This window comes from Danio rerio, chromosome 14, assembly GCF_049306965.1.
Source record: "Danio rerio strain Tuebingen ecotype United States chromosome 14, GRCz12tu, whole genome shotgun sequence".
Lineage (NCBI taxonomy): Eukaryota > Metazoa > Chordata > Actinopteri > Cypriniformes > Danionidae > Danio > Danio rerio.
In genome coordinates this window covers 17,488,741-17,497,905 of record NC_133189.1, presented here as the reverse complement: position 1 = coordinate 17,497,905, position 9,165 = coordinate 17,488,741, and the positions used below count along the sequence as shown (strand labels likewise).

The 9,165-nt window shown below is 32.2% G+C and overlaps 1 long non-coding RNA gene across 5 annotated transcripts in view; it reads left to right on the top strand.

Moving 5' to 3' along the window:
* Nucleotides 1-556: 556 nt before the first annotated feature.
* Nucleotides 557-9,165, top strand: part of LOC101882685 (uncharacterized) — a 396,146-nt gene continuing 387,537 nt past the window's right edge. The window contains exons 1-9 of one of the 5 annotated variants that reach the window (XR_012389662.1): nucleotides 557-926; nucleotides 1,251-1,310; nucleotides 2,090-2,241; nucleotides 2,657-2,708; nucleotides 3,605-3,707; nucleotides 3,802-3,899; nucleotides 3,978-4,037; nucleotides 4,129-4,303; nucleotides 4,400-4,694. This is a non-coding gene — a long non-coding RNA (uncharacterized lncRNA). Of the gene's footprint in view, nucleotides 927-1,250; nucleotides 1,311-2,089; nucleotides 2,242-2,656; nucleotides 3,380-3,522; nucleotides 3,708-3,801; nucleotides 3,900-3,977; nucleotides 4,038-4,128; nucleotides 4,304-4,399; nucleotides 4,695-9,165 lie in introns of those variants that run through there. The other 4 variants (XR_012389661.1, XR_011006182.2, XR_012389663.1 and 1 more) reach the window with 4 other exon arrangements.

Sequence of the window (9,165 nt, the reverse complement as noted above, 5' to 3'; positions counted from 1 at the left end):
TTTTACATTGGAAATTTTTATATCTATAAATGTACATATATGTAAACCCTTTTTTAGCAGATTCAAACAAGAAGTATTAGCCTAAAGATTGATGTTTAACTCCTAGAATTTATGCTTATTGCTTTGTATTTAATAGACCTGTTCGCTTTTATGTTTATATTAACCTCTTATTTCCTCTTATTTCTCTCATGCATTTGTTATATATTTTATTCATAATTCTCTCTTATTGTTTAAAAAGGAACTACAGTTTGTAGAAACTGTATTCTGTTTTATTTGTAAATGTTTTGTTGTTATAAATAAAAATAACAAAAAAATATGATGACGCCATGTGATCGGTCATCATGACTGCAGCAACTTTGAGTCCCGAAGAGTCCAGCTGTCCGTCTTGACGGCTCCGTTTTCAACTCCGCCCCGCCTGCGCTCGGCTAATCTCGTTGATCACCGGCTGCAGCTGAGCTTCATGTCGAACGCACCTAGTCTTTTGAGAGCAACTGCTCCATCCGAGGTACCCGCCTCGCGATCGCGAGAGTTTTTTGGCGCACGTCAGCGTGACATCAGAGCGAGGCGAAGGCAAGGCGGACACATTTCTAACCGGCATGCATCTTGCGGTGATCACCGGTGATCGATTCTGCGCAGATTTTGGCCAAGTCAAACGAGCCTCTTTAGAATATGTATGTGAGCCTGAGGCGTCATAGGGAGACGCTGGAGGCTCGTATAATTACCAACAGATGTCAACGCACTTTTTAAAACCTGATTTACGCCTATTATCGCAGTTTTCTTATTTTAAAAATATGTAATTTTTATTTTGTTCATGAAAAGCGTCTGTAAACTGGGTCGAAACTACTGTATGAATAAACTTCGGTCCACGTGACATCCCTTCGCGGTGAGTTTAACGCCGCTCTGCTATTGGTCAAACTGCATCAGCGGTGAGTTCTCAGATAAGTTCAACTGTCAACATGAAATAGTATGTTAATGCTGCATAATGTATTTTTATTGGAGATTAGTTGGTGTTTATAAATATGTTATCATTTACTTTATATTTAATGAGTGAAATTATATTCGGTTGCCCAGTTTAGGATATCTATGCCTAATAAAACTTTGATTCATTCATATTATTTATTGTTTTTTTACTTTAAAAAATATTACATTTCAAGTAATAAAATGTTTAAAAATGTTTTTGGCTGATCTTTTTCATTTGTAATTATTCATTGAAGTTGGGGTCATTGTATGTGGCGATCTATTTTTTACAGTCTATGCTCGCTATCCCAAGGTTCATTGCGATCCCAAGGTTCACTGCGGTTTTCCACAAGGTAAGTAAAAGTAAACAAATAAAGACGATTTGTTGATAAAGCATGTACTGTAAACTAGCGACGTTATCTAATTACATCAAGTTCATTTATTAAAAACATATTTTTCTCAAATATAACGTTGGTCATGCATAGCTCAGAACAATATATACATTTTAAGATGAGGAAAAGTGTTACCAGATTGTTGTTTTCCACAATAGAATTCGTGCAAAATCTATATATAATATGCAATATGCAACTCTAATAATACAAATGTATTCGTAATTGTTTCAATATTAAAGAACATCAAGTGTTTCCAAAGGTTTATTGTAAAAACAATTATTTTCCATGCCTTTAAAGGAAAAAAGGCAGAACTTTTGCCCGTCTGAGCACATTTTTAATTTTTTATTTAATTTTATTTTTATTTTAATCTACCACACACACACACACGCACACACACACACACACACACACACACACACACACATATATATATATATATATATATATATATACATATACATATATATATATATATATATATATATATATATATATATATATATATATATATATATATATATATACAGGTGTAAATTATAAGGTGTTCACTGTTCAGATATGAATATTTTTTATTTGCTCTTTTCAGGTTCTTTAGATTTCTTTAAAAATCCAATTTTGTTTTCTAATAAGCAAAAAGTAAAGTCACGTTACCCATGTCTATATTGTTAAATTGCACTTGTCTCTCTCTCTTTCTCTGTTAACACATTTATATTTGTTTGATTAATTCTTGTGTCTTTCAGCCTGTTTCTGCCTATCACCATGAGTGATTCCTTGATACTCAGATTTATCATCAAGATCTCAATTATAAGCTTAAGTGTTGATGACAACTTGATGATCTGCAGGAAGCACCACCATGTAAAGAAGGCCAAGACCACTCTGGAATCAGTCAAGGGTTAGTGAAGTTTTTCATTCCATGTATATGAAATATCTACATTGTTTAGGCATATATGATTGTATGAGATAAAATGCATTTATTCTTTCACTACTATTGTAGTAACAGAAAGAGACATATTAGTTTTACTATTACTATTGTTTATGAAAAACATTAAAAAACTACAGCATAAGCTCACAAAATATTGTGGCATAACTGTTTAAAACTATCTGTTCTGGGTGTTGATAGTGGCCAACCGTTTTTTTTTTTTTCAGAAAGTATTTTGTTTTGTCTGATTTTATGACACCTTATAGGCCATCAACTGTCCACATTGGGGTTTAGGAAATTAGAACTGCTTATGCTGCTTGTCAACTAGTCTTAGGATAAGTTGGAAATGTTATAAATGTACATTTTTTGTTGTTTTTATCTGGTACAGCTCATAGGAACTCCAATCTTCCCAACTGTGAGAGGGCCTTGCTCCAGTGACTGTCAGTGTGTACTTCATTGTTTCCATTAGTCTCTGTATCTGTAGACCTAGGTGACAGTGGACTAGAGTCAAATTTTGTTTTTATTTAAACTAAGGCATACTGATGGCCTTTTTTATCTCAGATTTGGTCATGCAAGTATTAATATATCCTAAAATATTTTTATATTCTTTTCATTGGTGGAAAAGATGTTGGTATAATTATTTTTAATGGACTGCTAAGATCTCAGCAGACATTTTTCTGAGATATTCTTCAGTGGGAGTCTGTGCAATACAAGGTGGATAGTATTTGCAAGGAAGAGCCCTTCATCTGTCTTGCTTCCACACTAGATATACTGCCAATTTAAGTAGATATGAACCATAAGCATAACCATTCCAAGAATGCACAAGGTACTTTAAACTGTATGTATTAATTAAACAATGTATAAATTAACAAGAAAACAGCTCTTTGATGTTCACCTAGTAAAATTAGATTAGAAGATATAAACTGTTATGCACTTGTTCTGTACTGTTTCATTCCTTTTTCAAACACTGGCATTTTTGAAGGTTTATTTACAGCTAAGGATTAAGGATTGACAGGAAGATTTGTGGACTACATCAACTAATGACACTACCTCCAAAGAGTTGCAAAAAGCTGTCCAAAGTTTCAGCACCATCTTTAAGCCCATGATTTTAGTATGTTTCATGCCTAAGCACATGAGTTTAAATCTGAGATAGATGAACTATATGATAATCTTAAACTGATCTACAGGTAAATGCCAAAACTTATTGGTTTACTTATTTGTTTGTTTGTTTGTTTTTTTGTATATGTTAACCAGGTGAAATGGAGTGAGGCATACCAGGATATGCCTGGTTTTACTCTTGGGAAGGAGGTTGAACAGTGCAATATTTCTTCTATAGGATTGCAGTGACCAGACATGCTACTGTAACTCTCATGGTCATGTGCTGGAATTAGCAGATATTCAACAATTTGGCCATCTCGCTGGCCTATTGATATCAGAAGGTAACGATATCCAGTAGAATTTGTTTTAGTTGTTCTGTAACCTATTTAAATAGTATTGTGATTTTTGATTGCTTATCACTGTTGACTGCAACAGCTCTGCAAAGCAAGTTGCAAAACAGAATCCATGAAACTGGCAGTGACCGGAAACCAATTGGAAGACTTTGGTCTGTGATGTAGAGGAGTGGGCAGAGGGTGAGGAAATTCTTATTAATATTACATGTAGTCATGAAAAATTGTAAGTGTTACTATTACTGTCATTTTTTTTTTCAGTAGCAGAAGCAAAGACAACAAAAAACAGAAGTGATATGGATGTCTTCGTCATATTGCATGGTATGTACACTTGACTTCTGTCAGTGTTGATTCTTTAAAAGTTGACGTATAATCCTTGTTATACAACTTTCCTTTTATGAATATATTTCAGACTCTGCTGACCCAGCAACAAAGAGGAGGGTGTTCAGCATCATCCTGCTAGTCAGGATTCTTCAGGAGAAGCTGTGGATTCTTGTGGCAGAGATGGCCAACCACTATAAATACCTTTCAACTTATCCTGGTTCCTTCAAAGAACTTTCCTGCTTGTTTGCTTCTGAAATGTACTGGTATGTATTTGTATTATTTGGCACAGACATAAGCATAAGGTTACCCAGTCCAAAGGATATTAATATATTTTTATGTTGTTGCGTTCTTATTTTAAGATTCGACATGTGGCCTAAACGAAGAGGGGTTAAAAGGTCTATGGATCATCATTCTCAGAAAGCAACAAAATAACTGAGAAATAAACAACAATACGATGGTGCAAGCTAGAGACCTGCAGGGTACCTGCAAGTTTTGGCTGGAGCAGAGAACATAGATTTTTTAAATGAAGCTCCAGCTGATGAGTATGACATTGACTGTGGATTTTCTTTTACTGTAATCCAGAAGAGGATGACCTTAACCCTGAATCTAAAGCATGTAATAAAATCTGTAAAAAATAAAATAAAATTTTCATCATCTATAACCAAATTGTTGTCTCTTTTTAAAATACATAGATATGTACAGTATGTAAGCATTCCTCTAAAATCAATCAGTGTTGTAAATTAAGAGCATTATTGTATGCCCAACTGCTTACAACATATAACGATTTAAGGAACTCTATATTAAAATAAAATTATTACATTAAATGACATTAAGAGCTTTTAAAATATTAATTTTATGATACATTTTATGATAAATTTAATTTTTGCATATACTTGGCCAAAAAATGTACATTATTATGGTCAACTGCTCAGATACCTCCAGTCAATATGTGGAGTCAGGCAACCAGACTTCTACCACTGGAAAAATTAACCTATGATTTACATCAAAGATCTGATAGATCTATTTGGTCCTCATGGATTTTTCTAAAAAAAAAAAAAAATTGATCTTTTATTTTTGTCTTTACTTTGAAACATTTGTATTCATTTGTTAGAATGTCTAACAAAAAACTGCTGTACTTGTTGTGAGATAACAGTGCCACTGTTGTTATGCTGAAAATAAAAATTAACTTTGTATAATGTTTTATTGAATGCAAGATAAAAAATAAAATATTTTCCAAGAGATGGATTGCGGCTGGAAGAGCATCTTCTGCATAAAAACATGCTGGAAAAGTTGGCGGTTCATAGAGCTGTGGCGACCCCTGGTTAATAAAGGGACTACGCCAAAAAGTAAAATAAAATATATATATATACTATTTTTTGTAGACATAGAACTTCACAGTAACTTATAAGTACAGCACAGAACTATTTTACTTCAAGTTTAGATAATTTAAAGGTTTGCATTTTTATTTTGTTGGTTAATGGCTATGTATTTTTAATCATTTGGAGGTTTGAACTATTCACAGCATTTAAAAGGATATCTTCGTCATTGTTACCACGTTTCTCACTATTTTCATGATTCTTACAATGCAGCAAATCTTACAATCATTTGATCATAAAGAAAAGATCATCCATTGTCTTCAAAACATACTGTTACACAAACAGTTGAAGATTTAGAAAGTAAAAATAATCAGATAAAGAGTGGTTTTCAAACAAATACATGTCTTTAAAAAGGTTATATTTATAAACATTTACATATTTTAAAAGAGCTTTTATCCAAATTTCAAATAAAGTGAAAACATTTAAACATCACATGATATACATTAATGAAACACACTTACAGAATTACATCCACACATATTATTCTGAACTCATAATATTTGTGATGAACCTAGATCAGTATTGCTAATAACTTGTGATTAAAGAGGATACTAATGTTTAGCTTATTTTTACAGCTTTTTTTTTCTTTTTCTTTTTTTACCACAACTGTACATGTGACAATACAATTTCTTATCCATGTTGAATATAATACATCTACATAGGTTAACTGCCCTTTTACTCAAAGGGGATGAGTAGAGCCCTGTAGAAAAGGAAAAAGTATTCACATTTCAAACGAGAAATGAGTGAGAGAACATCAGCAAGACTATTACCTATGCTATGTTCAATAAATAATGTTGGATATAATAGTCTGGTATATACTGATCAAGTCAATAAAAGCTGTTTTAAAAAAAAATATTCATTGTAAAATAACAAATTTATGCCTGGCTTTCATATATGTCATAAATATATGCACAATGACCTTATTCAGATAGTCTTTAGTTCATAAAAAATTGTATTTGTTCCATTTTATTACAAAAAGGCTTTAAACTACATTACCCACAATCCTTTGTCGCTGTATAGATAAGACAGGAAAGACATGGCGCTACAAATTGTAGTTCATTGAAAGGTGTAGGTAGGGTTAAGTTTAGGGTTACGATCTTGGTTAATCGGTAACTATTTGAAACACAGCGATAACTCATTGATAAAGGACACTGTTTGTAAAGTGTCAAAGTTAGCAATACATAGTTAGCAACAGGAAGGATCTTTTAATTTGGCTTTGAAGTTATAGTCCAATCACAACGTTGCAATCTACGTCACACTTTGTCTCTATTTGGTAATCTTCCGGCTGAAGGTAGATTAATATAACCTTATAATATAACCTAAATATCAAAATGTGTATTAATATTACATGTTATTTATTGTCTTATTAAAAATACAAATGTATATTTACCGTGAGATTCCTTTGAAGGGGTAACCTGATGTGCAAAATAATCATAGTAAAACCAGATCATATGCAGTATACTAAATTTGAAACGAATATTAAAATAATAAAAAAGCTTCATGTTTGAAAACATTTCCAGCATTTCCTGTAACTAAACCATGCATCCTGTAGGTATACAAATATAAATATATGTCAAACTTAAATGACAAATATAGTGCCCATTAAATAGTATAAATAGTAGTTCATTGTAAATGAGTATGCAAATAAACACAATACATTTTTAATGAAACATTTATCATTTATTTATAATGCCACAAAAAAAAAAAAAAAATCACGCAAACATGCAAAAACCAAAAACATATATTTTATAAGTTTTTAATGCAATAATATATTACCATACATATATAAATGATTAAAAACAATTATAATAGAAGGAAATGTATATTTTTTATTATTATTATTATATTTATTTTGTGATATTTATTCATGTCATACATCTGGTATGTCAAGCTCAAGTAAAACTGCACTGCAATAAATCTTTTCAAATGATGCCTTTGGAAATGCATTATAATAAACAGCTTTCACAACAACAAGAAGTCAAGTTCATGACAAATGCAAATTATGTTTATAATAACAACTTTCTGAACTTAAACATCAAAATAGAATAAGTTCAAAACATATTCAAGTATTTACTGAAGAATAGCAAAAACTATTTTTACAAAACACTGAGAACCAAAGTGTGCTTGGTGAGTCCAGGTGTTTATGCTGACTAGACTGTCATATTGCAATCCGGTTAGCATGAGGAGACTTGGGCGTAAAGTGTCAGGAATTCCTGGAGGGCTCCCATGTGTTATTCCAGGTTTTGCCACTGTAAAGTATTAGAAGTGCACAATATCATTACTGAACAAAGAATTAGTGTTAGGTTTCATTTAGAAAGTTCAGTGATATTTATTTATATATGTAAAGTGTCATTAAACCTGGCACTCTTGAATTAACTGTATAATAGGTTAAACATTTCCAGCATGTTTCCATGTATTCCAAGCAGATCTGTCAGTTCTACAAACTCAGAGATCAGGATAGTGACTGCACTTCTCATTATGAACACCCTTATCCTTCTCATACATTTTTATCACCACTGATGTCCACTGCTGTAGTTTTCATTGAAGGGAATGCTGACACAAATTCCAGCATATTTTTTTAAATAGCAGAATATGGGTATTATTGGGCCAAACCTTAAAAAATATAAGATGCAAGATTTGAATCTTGATAAACATGTTAATTCACTTCTTGCAATTTAAAACACACATCTTATGTTTGACTCATCAATTATATGAAAACTACAACAGCATACTGTGCTCCACCCTAAAAATATATCTAAATTATAACAAGCTTATTGCTTTACAAGGCTAAACATTTATTTTATGCCTGCATGATTCACTGCTATTACTGTAACCCATTACACTCTTAACCCAAACTAGTTGACTTTATTAGAAAACTGCATAGAAACCTGTTGCCTTAAACCCTTTATGTTTTTACACAAGGTGAAACTAAACAGCCCTCTTTAAATTAACCTAGAACCTTTACAATCTTCTTGGACTTACAGTAATATTTTAATTCAAGTATGGCTGTTAAGTTGTTCCCTGTATTAAATGTAAGGGGTTCAAGCCACTGGGTTTCAATACAATTTTCTAGTAAAGTCAACTAGATTGGGTTAAAGGAATAGTTCACTATTTACTCTCCCTCAAGTGGTTGTAAACCTTTTTTAAAAACTTCCAAGTTACTTTGTGTTGAACATGAAGGAAGTTTTTTGAAGAAAGCTGAAAACATTGACATACATAGTAGGAAAAAACTAATACTATGGAAGTTAATGTTTGCAGGTTTTCATCTTTCTTTAAAATATAAATTTTTGTGTTTAACTGAAGAAAGTAACTCAGACATATTTGGAACAAGTGAAGGGTGAGTCATTAATTACAGAATTTTTCTTTTTGGGTGAATCTCTTTAAGAGTATACTGAAAGAAATGTCCTACTCAATGAAGCTAACTTCAGCTGCATGTGTAGCCCCATAAGTACTTATCTAGAAATCAAAACAATGATCACATCAGTCCCATTTTAGGCCTTTTATATCATATTGGCCACAGAATGGACTACTTAGTGTTGCAATACAAAAAAAAATAAATAAAACTATGACTTACCACACAATACAAGACAAACAGTGAATTTTCAGCTCTGCCTTTGCTGTACACAAGATGAGGTTCCAGCTTCAACACTGATCTGAGTGGGGCAGTTGTGCAGCTCTGTGAGGTTGTGACTGTTCAGATGAAGTGCTGTGAAGAGTTCTTTATTAAAAGAAAGTACATTCTTTTAAAA